Raw genomic sequence first — 15,880 nt, 5'->3', positions numbered from 1 at the left:
CAGGTGTTGATTTCAGTAAAGAGTTCCAAACTGAAATTCCATCAATGTTGTTTTGTCAGTTACAACTATGATGAGCTCAGCTCAAAAGTTTCTTTTTACTCAAATCTGACTTTCGTTATCAACCAATCTTGGCCAGCGAAACTCATATATACTCAATTTTATATTCACCCACTTTTCTGGACTGGTTGCCATTTTTTCATATCATTAGTACTGTGAGTCCTCTACAGATGTTATGTCCTTCTGAGAGAGTGGGAGATGTTTCATGTACTGTGGCTTACATTTCTTTGAATATTGTACTTGGGAAATTGTACATGATCTAAGCAAGCATCAAACCATTGTCAGACTATTCTATTTTGTTTAATATTTCTTTATTAATAGATTCAGGGTTTATCAACATAAGAATATTAAGCAAATTTCAGATTCTTATGACTTCAAAGATATTATAAAACCTTACAGAAGGTACTCAGTCTATTCATATAATTTTTTCTTGTCATAACCATGGATATTAAAGTTGATATTTTTAATTGTCTGAAATAAATGAGAGGGCTTTAAGATTTCTATGTAAAAGTCATTTTCAGCCATGTGGACTGCATACTAACAGCATCAGTCTATTGCTAGATTAAACTGTACACACACTAGCAGCATCAGTCTATTGCTAGATTAAACTGTAAACACACTAGCGGCATCAGTCTATTGCTAGATTAAACTGTACACACACTAGCTGCATCAGTCTGTTGCTAGATTTAACTGTACACACACTAGTAGCATCAGTCTATTGCTAGATTAAACTGTAAACACACTAGCAGCATCAGTCTATACTGCCAAATTAAACTGTACACACACTAGCAGCATCAGTCAATATTGGCAAATTAAACTGTACACACACTAACAGCATCAGTCTGTTGCTAGATTAAACTGTAAACACACTAGCAGCATCAGTCTATACTGCCAAATTAAACTGTACACACACTAGCAGCATCAGTCAATATTGGCAAATTAAACTGTACACACACTAACAGCATCAGTCTGTTGCTAGATTAAACTGTACACACACTAGTGGCATCAGTCTATACTGCCAAATTAAACTGTACACACACTAGCAGCATCAGTCAATATTGGCAAATTAAACTGTACACACACTAGCAGCATCAGTCTGTATTGCCAAATTAAACTGTACACACACTAGCAGCATAAGTCTATATTGCCAATTTAAATTACACACGCTAACAGCATCAGTCTATATTGCCAAAGCAAACTGTACACACTAGCAGCATCAGTCTGTGTTGCCAAATTAAATTGTAAACACACTAACAGCATCAGTCTATATTGCCTAATTAAACTACACACATTAGCAGTATCAGTCTATATTGCCAAATTAAACTGTACACACTAGCATCATCAGTCTGTATTGCCAAATTAAACTGTACACACACTAGCAGCATCAGTCTGTATTGCCAAATTAAACTGTACACACACTAGCAGCATCAGTATATATTGCCAAATTAAGCTATACATACTAACAACATCAGTCTGTATTGCCAAATTAAACTGTATACACACCAGCAGCATCAGTATATATTGCCAAATTAAGCTATACATACTAACAACATCAGTCTGTATTGCCAAATTAAACTGTATACACACCAGCAGCATCAGTTTATATTACCAAATTAAGCTATCCACACTAACAACATCAGTCTATATTGCCAAATTAAACTGTATACACACTAGCAGCATCAGTTTATATTGCCAAATTAAACTATCCACACTAACAACATCAGTCTGTATTGCCATATTAAACTGTACACACACTAGCAGCATCAGTCTATATTGCCAAATTAAACTACACACACTAGCAGCATCAGTCTATATTGCCAAATTAAACTGTACACACACTAGCAGCATCAGTCTTTATTGCCAAAATTAAACTACACACTAACAGCATCAATCTATATTGCCAAATTAAACTGTACACACCCTAGCAACATCAGTCTGTATTGCCAAATTAAAATGTACACACACTTGCATCATCAGTCTATATTGCCAAATTAAACTGTACACACTAGCATCATCAGTCTGTATTGCCAAATTAAACTGTACACACACTAGCAGCATCAGTATATATTGCCAAATTAAGCTATACATACTAACAACATCAGTCTGTATTGCCAAATTAAACTGTATACACACCAGCAGCATCAGTATATATTGCCAAATTAAGCTATACATACTAACAACATCAGTCTGTATTGCCAAATTAAACTGTATACACACCAGCAGCATCAGTTTATATTACCAAATTAAGCTATCCACACTAACAACATCAGTCTATATTGCCAAATTAAACTGTATACACACTAGCAGCATCAGTTTATATTGCCAAATTAAACTATCCACACTAACAACATCAGTCTGTATTGCCAAATTAAACTGTACACACACTAGCAGCATCAGTCTATATTGCCAAATTAAACTACACACACTAGCAGCATCAGTCTATATTGCCAAATTAAACTGTACACACACTAGCAGCATCAGTCTTTATTGCCAAAATTAAACTACACACTAACAGCATCAATCTATATTGCCAAATTAAACTGTACACACACTAGCAGCATCAGTCTGTATTGCCAAATTAAAATGTACACACACTTGTATCATCAGTCTATATTGCCAAATTAAACTGTACACACTAGCAGCAGCATTCTTTATTGCCAAATTAAACTGTACACACACTAGCAGCATCAGTCTATATTGCCAAATTAAACTGTACACCCACTAGCAGCATCAGTCTATATTGCCAAATTAAACTACACACACTAGCAGCATCAGTCTATACTGCCAAATTAAACTGTACACACACTAGCAGCATCAGTCTATATTGCCAAACTAAACTTCACACACTAGCAGCACCAGTCTATATTGCCAAATTAAAGTGTACACACACTAGCATCATCAGCCTATATTGCCAAATTAAACTACACACACTAGCTAACAGTACACAAACTATTGATAACATGACCTCTACAGTGAATTTCTACAGATTTAATAAACCCATATATGCACATTAAATGCATGAACTCTTCAGTGACTGACCCTTATGAACATTGAATGCATGAACTCTGCAGTGATAGACCCCTTCTATGCACATTAAATGCATGAACTCTTCAGTGACTGACCCTTATGAACATTGAATGCATGAACTCTGCAGTGATAGACCCCTTCTATGCACATTAAATGCATGAACTCTTCAGTGACTGACCCTTATGAACATTGAATGCATGAACTCTGCAGGGATAGACCCCTTCTATGCACATTAAATGCATGAACTCTGCAGTGATAGACCCCTTCTATGCACATTAAATGCATGAACTCTGCAGTGATAGACCCCTTCTATGCACATTAAATGCATGAACTCTGCAGTGATAGACCCCTTCTATGCACATTAAATGCATGAACTCTGCAGTGATAGACCCCTTCTATGCACATTAAATGCATGAACTCTTCAGTGATAGACCCCTTCTATGCACATTAAATGCATGAACTCTTCAGTGACTGACCCTTATGAACATTAAATGCATGAACTCTGCAGTGATAGACCCCTTCTATGCACATTAAATGCATGAACTCTGCAGTGATAGACCCCTTCTGTGCACATTAAATGCATGAACTCTGCAGTGATAGACCCCTTCTATGCACATTAAATGCATGAACTCTTCAATGACTGACCCTTATGAACATTGAATGCATGAACTCTGCAGTGATAGACCCCTTCTATGCACATTAAATGCATGAACTCTGCAGTGATAGACCCCTTCTATGCACATTAAATGCATGAACTCTTCAGTGATAGACCCCTTCTATGCACATTAAATGCATGAACTCTTCAGTGACTGACCCTTATGAACATTAAATGCATGAACTCTGCAGTGATAGACCCCTTCTTTGCACATTAAATGCATGAACTCTTCAGTGACTGACCCTTATGCACATTAAATACATGAATTCTTCAGTGACTGACTCTTATGCACATTAAATGCATGAACTCTGCAGTGATAGACCCCTTCTATGCACATTAAATGCATGAACTCTGCAGTGATAGACCCCTTCTATGCACATTAAATGCATGAACTCTGCAGTGATAGACCCCTTCTATGCACATTAAATGCATGAACTCTTCAGTGACAAACCCCTTTTATGCACATTAACTGCATGAACTTTGTAGAGGCTGACCCCTTTTAAGTATTACAACTCCTTTTACCAAAAAAAAAGATGAAAAAGAGATTGTGAAAAAGGTACAAGGGAAAAATTTCCTGAATATTTATCAAACAAACCTGTTCATTAATGTCAACGTTATTAACATTGGCAACATAGTGTCTGTACAGAGGAAACCTTGGTTATAAAGGAAAAAAAATCACTCAATGCACTTGAAGCCTTTCCCAGGAGTTTGAATACAATACAAATTTGTCTTGCATATAATTGTATTCAGTATATGAGTAGTGTATTTTTATTTTCAATCTACTTAACCAATGTCTGATGTTTTTTAAGAAATTATTTAGGTACTTATTGTCACCATACAAAATTAGGAAATTTCCAAGTGGAAAGCCTGTTTAATAAAGTTCAGTTGTACATGATGAACCATTGCTTCATTTTCAGACTGGTTTAAGTGGATTTTTTGGCTGCCTGATCAAGAAGTTGGATCTTTTAATTAGATAAAAGCTGGATTAAGATTTGGATTTACATGTATATATTGAAGTCCTTCGGCTCCTAGCTCAGGTAAGTGTCTAATATTTCTGTCACTAATCATGAACCCACAGAAGCATATTTATCACTTGCCATGTAAAGAACAAGAAATGACGTGATTATAATAAATACTTGAGCAATTGAGACTAACTGAGCTTTCATCTCTTGAAAGTACAATTAAATTTGTGTGATGTCCTAGAAATAGAATCTAGCCTGTGTGTCATTTTCTTTTAGCTACAGAAATGAAATTAATTAACATTTGGGTGATGGTGTCAACCTTTGCCCCAGATAACTCTGTAGGCAGGTGCCCTGAAGATTAAAGATGATCATTATCACATATTCCATGTAATTTGCTTAACCTTTTGGACTTATTTCAGTTCTGTGCAAGTATGAGGTATTCTTCAAGTTGAAGGTACCAGATAAACTCAAATTATGCATCTTTATCCATATAAAGCATTGCCAGAGAGCTTAAATTTAGGATATACCTAAACTGCATGTACCGTTTCTCTATATAAACCATTTCCAGAGAGCTTAAATTTAGGATATGCCAAAAAAATACACTTACCTTTTCTCTATATAAACCATTTCCAGAGAGCTTAAATTTAGGATATGCCAAAATTACCTGTACCTTTATGTACATAAAGCATTGATTAAAAGAGCTTAAATATAGGATGTGTGGAAATTACCTGTAACTCTATCTATATAAAGTATTGATAGAAAAGTTTAAATTTAGAATATGCCAAAAATATATGCAGTTAAGATATTTGAAATTAAAAGAAATCTTGGAAATGTAAAATATCATATTTTATATTGGTATCTTAGGATACATGGTATATCTGCATAATAGTTTTAAAAATTATTCATTGAAACAAGTTACATTTAGTAAGGTGTCCAATTTTTAGGAATGCAGACTTAATTTTCTAGAATATGTACATAATGTCAGTGACACTATTTTGTCATTTAGCTCAGTTTGTGTGTGACTGTTACATTTATAGACATAAAAGGTAATGGGTATATTTGCTGTGCTGCTTATCAAAGGTCACAGTGACCTACATATCACATTCTTAATGATTATATTTAGATTAGCATTGACTCAGTTTCATGTACAGTCATGAATCTTGATTAATACATTTATCCTGGATACTTCTTAGTTGGTCAAAAGTAGGTCACAGTAGTAGTAATATTTTGCTCCAGTGACTGCAGAATTTGTGGATTATGCAAAGGCAGTGCAGGATGACACAGAAATTATAAATTTGTTGAAAAAATTGGTTCTGCAAAATATGCAAATAGGTGGAAAATAAAACATGCATGCAGATGAAAAATGTAGGTGGAAAACAAAACTTAAGTTTGTCTTTCTGATGAATCATCAGTGTCTTAAATCATTAGTGTGAAAGTGAAACCTGTCGTGTCTTAAATCATTAGCGTGAAAGTGAAACATGTCGTGTCTTAGATCATTAGTGTGAAAGTGAAACCTGTCATGTCTTAAATCATTAACGTGAAAGTGAAACCTGTCATGTCTTAAATCATTAGTGTGAAAGTGAAACATGTCATGTCTTAAATCATTAGTATGAAAATGAAACATGTTGGGTCTTAAATCATTAGTGTGAAAGTGAAACATGTTGTGTCTTAAATCATTAGCGTGAAAGTGAAACATGTCGTGTCTTAAATCATTAGTGTGAAAGTGAAACATGTCGTGTCTTAAATCATTAGCGTGAAAGTGAAACATGTCATGTCTTAAATCATTAGCATGAAAATTAAACATGTCGTGTCTTAAATCATTAGCGTGAAAATTAAACATGTTGTGTCTTAAATCATTAGTGTGAAATTGAGACATGTCATGTCTTAAATCATTGGTGTGAAAGTGAAACATGTCGTGTCTTAAATCATTAGCGTGAAAATGAAACATGTTGTGTCTTATATCATTAGCGTGAAAATGAAACATGTTGTGTCTTAAATCATTAGCGTGAAAGTGAAACCTGTTGTGTCTTTGAATCTGCTGCAGAACTAAATTATGATGCAAATACCATTTTAAAATATGACTGTTTATGACTCTCTCATTGTGGCAGAATACATTGTCATTCATCCTCATATTTATTCCAGCCCCATAATAGGAAATAATAGGATGTGCCAGATGAGTCATTTGGAAAGATACAATTTTCACATTGCAGTTTTATTATTCCTTTGTCATGCAAGCACAGACTGTGTAACTGACTGTATTAGTTTTGCCTGGATTAGATATGCATGTCACAATCACATAACAAAATTTCACATTCAGAGATGACGTAAGTGGACAAAAAAATTAAAATGGGGTCTATACTGATATCGTCTTTAGAAGTCCTACACGTTATTACAAAATAAATAATTCTCCCACAATCTGAATATGAGACATTTCATTAAATTGTAAGAAGGAAAACATTGCAAAACATTTATGAATCCTGGATGAGAGATTATTTAAACGTATGTGTTACATCATGATTTAAAACATCCGATGTGATAATATACACAATATATGGCTTATTAAACACACATTCGATATGTAATATATACATTATATGGCTTAATAGATTAATTTTTGGCAGAATTATATTGTTATAATTTCTGCATTTTCTCATTTGCCTTCTAGGGGAATAAACTGTTATATATGTCTGTCCTGTTCATGAAGTTTTTCCTTCACAGGGAGGCTTGGCATTTGTGTACTGTTATCAAATATTTGTGTTTTATGAGGTGTACAAGTTTTTGAAGGTTAATAATACTTATCTTCATACTATTGCACATTCATCTGCCTCCAGTATGGTACATTAAAATGTAGACTGGTTATAGTTATATGTATGAATTACTGCAAACAATATGGTACATTAAAATGTAGACTGGTTAAAGTTATAGGTATGAATTACTGCAAACAGTATGGTACATTAAAATGTAGACTGGTTATAGTTATATGTATGAATTACTGCAAACAATATGGTACATTAAAATGTAGACTGGTTATAGTTATAGGTATGAATTACTGCAAACAGTATGGTACATTAAAATGTAGACTGATTATAGTTATAGGTATGAATTACTGCAAACAGTATGGTACATTAAAATGTAGACTGGTTATAGTTATAGGTAGGAATTACTGCAAACATTATGGTACATTAAAATGTAGACTGGTTATAGTTATAGGTATGAATTACTGCAAACAGTATGGTACATTAAAATGTAGACTGGTTATAGTTATAAGTGTGAATTACTGCAAACAGTATGGTACATTAAATGTAGACTGGTTATAGTTATATGTATGAATTACTGCAAACAGTATGGTACATTAAGATGTAGACTGGCTAAAATTGTGGGTGCAAATAATTTGCAGACAGTAAGGTATAAAAAAAATGTAGACTGGTTATAATTATGGGTGTGAACAAATCAGACAGTCAGGTATATACAAATGTAGACTGGTTATTATTATGGGGATAATTTTAGTATGCATGCAGAATACAAATGTTGTTTTCATTGAATTTTAATGACTTGATATTTAGTCATTCTTTCAATGCAACAAAAATAGTTGCCATTAGCTACATAAATATATTTGATATGAAATGTGCTGATGTAATGTATTTGTACACTAGTGCTTGCATTAGTTCTACATTTGGCCTTAAGTTAATCAGATTTGGTTGAATTACTTTTAGTGACTACAAAATCGATTACAAGATATTTTATGTTTTGTCGAGAGTAAAGAATTAGATCAGATTCATTGAGATTTTAATCAGATATGTGTGATCAGAAATTTTGTATTGCTTCGCACATGTATGGCTATACTTTATATATTTACCTATAAAACCAATAAACTGTCACCACCACTGACCCATATATGCCTTTTCATAAAGCACTGTCACCATTACTGTACCAAATCTGCCTTCTCATAATGCACTAGAAACACCATTGACCCACATCTGCCTTCATATAACACACTGGAAGATTAAGGTTGAAATCATGTGAACTTTAAGTCTTTACCTGCCCGGACTACATCTGCATAGAAAATTTGCCTACCCCACCCCCATGCCCACCTGAACTCTGAGAGTTTGAGGATGTAGAACAGGCCCAGTGTGCCATCCTGCCCTGCTCAGATTGCATATGCATTGAGAAATTGCCCACACCCCTCCATGCCCACCCCAACTTTGAGAGCTTGAGGATGTGGAACAGACCCAGTGCACATTAATGCATGTTCAGGGTTCTTCTTTGAAAGTTGCAGTCCTGGATTCCTTCTTTGGAAAACATTGCAGTCCCCTGAGTCCTACAACTAGGAGTCCCAGTAATGACATTGCTTTTCTCCATGCAGTAATTCAGAAAATTATGCATGTGTTATTTATGCTGTTCATTTATTTTGAAATATTTATTTTTGTAATAAACAAATGAAATATTAAGGCAGTTGATAACTGTGACATTACAACTATAACAAATATTGATGCTTTACCTTGATATTCTTTAATTTTTGTGCCTCTAGAAAGAATCAAGTAAGAGATAATACTTTCTTTTCTTTATAAATTCATCTAATTAGCTGGAGAAAAAAAAATGTAATGACCATATTCCATTAATTTTTTTATTTTTATTTCATCATTTCATCATAGCATACATATGTACTACATTTTGTTTCTTTTTTTTAACAAATTTCTTCACAGCAGGTTTAGGATCAAAATCTTTAAGTTTGGGACCTGGTATTCTTTGGGTATCCAGTGCATTATTTCTTCCAGACACCATTGTGCATCAAGCTAATAGTGTTCATTGTTACATGTTTTTCAGTCTAAGGGAATGACCTTCAATGACCTTTCATGCTTCATTCCATGATTCATTCTGTCTCTTTTGCTTCTGTTTTCTTTATGAAAAAGCTATATGCATGTGCTAATTTATGTGGACCAGTCTCACAAGAAAAGTGCTCATCTCTAGCCTTGTGCTTGGCAACAAAGAAATTACGATGTTGCCATTGGAAAAGTGCACACAAAATAGTTACTCAAAATAAAATAAATCTGTACATATACTGAGACCGAAATAAAAAATCTGTCCATATACTGACATGGAAACAAAAAATCGGTCCATATACTGAAATGGAAACAAAAAATCTGTCCATATACTGACATGGAAATAAAAAATCTGTCCATATACTGACATGGAAACAAAAAATCTGTCCATACACTGACACAGAAATAAAAAATCTGTCCATATACTGACACGGAAATAAAAAATCTGTCCATATACTGACACAGAAAAACAGCTGCTTTTATCATGATTAACTTGGTTGTTTGTATTTTTCTGACAAACAAAACGAGTCCCAAAATCATGGCCCAATTTTTCTAAATATGGCATAAGATAAAATACAAATATTCCAAACATTGTATAAGAACTTGTAATACAAGGGATTGAAACTGCTGAGTAACGTTTATCAAAAGACATGTGTAATATCACACATGCAAATATTTAGTCTTTTGATCATAATTATCATTTGGCATTAGCAATCAGTTATCAGACATCATAATCTCCTTGTCTGTTAAGATCTAACCTATGCAGCTTCACCTAATCCCATTACAATTGATTGAACTTTGTCTGACAGCTTGCACACAACATGAGTGATGCTCATTTTGCAGAAGGGGCCCAAGTGGCCGAGTGGTCTAAAGCGCTCTCCGTTATGGATCACTGCCATCTCACCTCTGTCTGCGTAGGTTCGAGACTTGGATTCGGCCAATGTGGGTATGTGAGAAAGCTTGCCAGTAGCTTCTCATGGGTCAGTGGTTCTTTCCGGGGTTTTCCCGGGTTCTTCCTCCACCATTAATACTGGCTGCCATATATGGCCTATTATGTGCTGAAAAATGTCGTTAAACCCTACAACAACAACAACAACAACATTTTGTGGAATTGGACTGAATAAAAGAGAGGCCACATAAGTTGTGTCTTAGAAGACAAGAAGCTTAATTTGCACACTGAGGACTAAGCTAGTTTTGAAATTTTCATTCTTGCAACTCAGATGGTTGGGGTGTGTGAGGAGTACATGGAGCCAGGTGAGACCCCTATTGCTAACACCCCACATTGATACTACACAGATCTTCCTTTTATTATGGCACTGTTATGGTTCACTTTGGCACAAACAACCCAACAAACAAACTTGAAACCAGAATAAAGAACATTTGACAACAACAGGGAGATGCTTATGATTGTTGTTACAAAGAGTTAATGACTTTGAGTGACTTTGACACTTACGGCACATATATAAAAACAGCAACGTATTTTTACCTGGTGAGATTAATGTACTTTTGTAATGTAGCTCACATTCCATGTTCAGTGAAGTGATCTGGCAGGCATAAAGTGACTCCATGTTATCAAATTCACTGAGCTTTTGCTGCCATATTACAGGCAAGCTGCCATATGGGGGCGTCTAGTAATTTGTTGCAATTCATGATGAAATAGCAATTTCTGTGGAATGTGCAGCTAATCTTTCATTTGGGGATCTTGTGTGTATGCCGTGGTAGAAATGTACTTGGATTACTGGATAAAGTCTTTAAAAGCCATTGTGTGCAATATGGCCTCTTGATAAAGAAAATGGTATAGAATGGAGGTTGTTGAAAAGAAGTCAGCAAAGCCTTTACTTAAAAATCAACATTTCCTTATTTAATTTACCATATATACTCATAAGTCAAGTCAGATTGCAAGCAACAGAAATTCTTATTACCATAGCATAGCATAATGCTTCTGCAGATCAGGATCTATCTTGTTTATTCTACTAATTACTCCAAACTAACTGCACAGACCCAGATCAGCCAGTGCATGATGTGACTTCAGATCGGGGTCCGTGCAGTTTGCAGTTGGACTCAGCTTATAAGTGAGCATATACAGTAATAAAAATGGCAACCTGCTAGTGCATTTTTTGTCATGAACAAATCGCTTCTTAGAGAATTTCTTGAGATAGTCCCTGCATTTAATTGAACAAGTAATTGAGAGTAACTACCTTTCTTTACCTTTAGTCACTCTTCAGCACTAAATGATCATTTCGTTATACTAATTTGAAGACAGAGCAATTAACACCTATATTCATTTGATTTTTACTCTGAATTCCCCCTAAAATTAAAATGTCGTTTATGCTAATAGATTTAGGTGACTGAGTTCACAGAGTTTTCATTGCGACTTGGTCTAGGGTCAGGTGGGGGTGGGGGTTGGGTAATCCAAATTTGGTATTGTGCTCTATATTGATGAGATCTTAAAAAGAATTAGACTGTCCACCATTTATCCTGGCTGCCATGTATAGCCTATCTTGTGCTGAAAAATGGCATTAAACCCTACAACAACAACAATAACAAATCCAGAACCAAAAATGAACCATTTTCAGGTACTAAATAATAAATGAATTATGCCAATATTTACTTGTATACAACAAATATTTATACATTATTTACTGGAGCAATTTCTGATACTTTCCTAGAGTTGTTTAGTTTTTCTGTTCCATGCATTTGAAACCTTTGGGATGACTGACTGCTAGGGAAGGAAAGACATAAAGGTCACATTGTTCATTCGTCTTATTATAACACCAGTCTGTCACATTTCAAATGTTTCATTTATAGTTTTTGGCACAGTATTTTGTGGGCTTTTCATGATGATTCATCACCAGTCCACACCAGTCCATAACAATACATCTAATGCCATTGATGGGTCAATCATGCAGAATTACCACTTTTACCCATTTACTCCCCATGTCCTCTCCTCTCAAATCACCAGTAGCCCAGAGAAATTTCAGCATTGGCAGTGATGTATGTATACAGTTTTGAGTCCTTTGGGGTCAGACATGATTCCAATCAGTGGGTGGATAAATCACTAATATGTGTAATAGTCCTATGGGCTACAAAAAGGAAACTGGTAGCCCACAAAACGTTTGGTAGCCCACATAATGTTTGGTAGCCCACAAAACATTTGGTAGCCTACAAAACGTTTGGTAGCCCACATAATGTTTGGTAGCCCACATAATGTTTGGTAGCCCACATAATGTTTAATAGCCCACAAAACGTTTGGTAGCCTACAAAACGTTTGGTAGCCCACATAATGTTTGGTAGCCCACATAATGTTTGGTAGCCCACATAACGTTTGGTAGCTTACAAAACGTTTGGTAGTCCACATTTTTCAGTGGGTAAAGATTTCCATTTAATGCATCATTAAAAAGTAAGAAATGGATAAAATCATAAGGTGTTGAGAAAACCATAGCACATGATCATTTTTTGTAATGATATGCTTTTTTAAAACATTCTGCACTCAAATGTCTGTAATTTAAACTTGACTGCCAATCAACTATTTTCAGTCCTATAGCCACAAAAAGGTACACATTTGAACTAGAAATTAAAAATACTGGACACAGATGATGCAGTGTTTACCTTTTATGTATGTGTAGTCCAGAAACTTCACCTAGTCCTTGAAAATGGACTTTTCCAGCAACTGGAAAATGTCTGTGAGCAGACTCTTTGAAAACATTGGAAACTTCTGTTTGGTTTGAAGCACAAAGATGACACTGTTAGAAACCCACTGATGATAATCAGGTTTGAAATTGTAAACGAATGAAAGAAATGACCATATTTTATGCATTTTTTAATCCTTTTGGCTTTTCTGTTTGTTAATTCAAAATGGGGGTACAAACTACCAGTGGAATTGCTGAATACTATTTTTAAACAAACAGAAGAAAAGCTGGATGTGGCTGATCATCCCATAGGCTGTAGAACATTACTGTGAAGTAATCCAAAAAGAAGATTGGTAGTCCTGGGCATGCAAGCTACTGATTTATCCACCCCTGCAATCCAAATCTACTTTCTTTTCCATTCCAAAACAAAATGTTTAATGATCATTCAATTTCCCCAGTCTGGGAATGTTTGAAATTTTGTTCCCATGTTTAATTTTTAAAATTTATGTACCCAGTCCTCTTTCCAATTCACCTGGGGAAAATCCCAGTGTACCTTTTTAAACTGGAAGTCGTTCAGGGCAATGTCATTGTCATAGAGATATTTGCAGTATCCATAATACTTTAGCATGCATTATTGGTAATCATTCTACATCATATTACCATAAAGCAAATAGTTTGAATTGTAGGAAGATTGAATATTTGGATTAAAAGTCCATGACTTTTTAAAGCTCCATTACCACAAATGTCAATGGCCCATACAGGTACAAGTGATATGTAATGCATATTATCAAAGGGATGAACCAGGACATTTATTTCAGATTTATATGTTAGTGTGAAAAAAAAGGGTGTTGAACATCAACAACATCTATAACTGTAGGTATTTATTAAGATTTATTATTTCTCATTTACCTGCATAAGCTGAAATGAACATTAAACGGACACCTATTCATCACCAGGCACTCTTTGTATCAGTTTTTTATTTCCCGATGAATTAAATTGTGGGCGATATAGAAATGAGTTAGTTCCTTCCATCTGTCATTCAGTCCATTTATCACCAATCTTGGTTTTCTTTCCAGGGAATAAATCCAAAAACTATTAAAGTTTTACAAATAATTGGTTAGTATTTTAGTTGTTCCTTTTGTTCTTTGCAGTCATTCAGTTTTAATATGTTATGTTTTTGGCTGTTTGTCCAAATACAGAATATTTTACATGTAGATGCCTTTGTGAAATTTGGTACACATATTACGCTTTGATAATTCCTTTTGTTTCCTGACACACAGGTGTATCAGGCAAGTGATGTAGCAAACAGTTAATGCTTACCTTTCTAGAGTAACCTGTATATCCAAGACATATAAAACAGTGAATGCTTACCTGTCTAGAGTAATCTGCATATCCAAGACATATCAAACAGTGAATGCTTTTACTTGTCTAGAGTAATCTGCATATCCAAGACATATCAAACAGTGAATGCTTACCTGTCTAGAGTAATCTGCATATCCAAGACATAGCAAACAGTGAATGCTTACCTGTCTGGAGTAATCTACATATCCAAGACATATCAAACAGTGAATGCTTTTACTTGTCTAGAGTGATCTGTATATCCAAGACATATCAAACAGTGAATGCTTACCTGTCTAGAGTAATCTGCATATCCAAGACATATCAAACAGTGAATGCTTACCTGTCTGGAGTAACCTGTATATCCAAGACATATCAAACAGTGAATGCTTACCTGTCTGGAGTAATCTGCATATCCAAGACATATCAAACAGTGAATGCTTACCTGTCTGGAGTAACCTGTATATCCAAGACATATCAAACAGTGAATGCTTACCTGTCTAGAGTAATCTGCATATCCAAGACATAGCAAACAGTGAATGCTTACCTGTCTAGAGTAATCTGCATATCCAAGACATATCAAACAGTGAATGCTTACCTGTCTAGAGTAATCTGCGTATCCAAGACATAGCAAACAGTGAATGCTTACCTGTTTCAAGTAATCTGTGTATCCAGTACATAGCAAACAGTGAATGCTTACCTGTTTCAAGTAATCTGTGTATCCATTACATAGCATATTATGAAAATATTGCTTTTGTAACTCCTCCTGAATGAAAAGTAATATCAACATCGGGTTTCGTTTAACTGTTTCTTATTATGTCTAGTTTGTCGTAATTGAATATTTTGATGCTGGACATCCAGTATTGCCAACGCTAAAGTCATCTTGAAAATATTTGTTTTCACTATTCCTAAATAAATAGTCTAGTTAATCCTAACTGAAAATGATTCCAATCAGAATTCCATAATGGCCACCACAATGGCCATTTTGAAAATCTTGTTTTTGCTGATGCCAAAATGATATCTAATATGGCGACCACTGCTGCTTTTAATTTTTTTAATTGTTATTCCTGCAAATTGAAAAGTCATATCAATTTGAGGTTTCCACCAGAAAACTTCTTATAATGTCTTGTTTGTTTTAAATGATGACTTGTTGATCCTAAATGAAAATGGTGCCAATCCCAAATCCAATATGTCCACCACAGCAACTAATTTGAAAATGTTGTATTTATTGATAAAAAATATGAGAGAGAGAGAGAGAGAGGACTTAAACAACCAGGAATTAAAAGGAAGAAATGGTCTTATCTTAAATCCTGGAAATTCTTTTCAGCTAGTTGAGTGCCAGTCCTACTGTAGGACTCTTGATTTTATTTAATGTTTGTATCATGTGTGTGT

The 15,880-nt window shown here is 34.7% G+C and overlaps 1 protein-coding gene across 3 annotated transcripts in view; it reads left to right on the top strand.

Moving 5' to 3' along the window:
• LOC149792052 (semaphorin-5A-like) overlaps nucleotides 1-15,880 on the top strand; it is a 499,542-nt gene that overhangs the window by 235,341 nt on the left and 248,321 nt on the right. For 2 of the 3 annotated variants that reach the window (XM_089970552.1, XM_089970548.1), the window contains one exon: nucleotides 4,657-4,776. The exons of the other annotated variant lie outside the window; for it this stretch is intronic. The gene's annotated coding sequence lies outside the window, so the exon portion shown is untranslated. The remainder of the gene's footprint in view (nucleotides 1-4,656; nucleotides 4,777-15,880) is intronic. 3 annotated transcript variants of the gene reach the window in all.

Source organism: Sinohyriopsis cumingii, chromosome 9 (genome assembly GCF_028554795.1).
Source record: "Sinohyriopsis cumingii isolate HCF-2022 chromosome 9, ASM2855479v2, whole genome shotgun sequence".
Taxonomy (NCBI): Eukaryota; Metazoa; Mollusca; class Bivalvia; order Unionida; family Unionidae; genus Sinohyriopsis; species Sinohyriopsis cumingii.
Note: the sequence above shows the minus strand (reverse complement) of the source record. Positions and strands in the feature narration are given on the sequence as shown.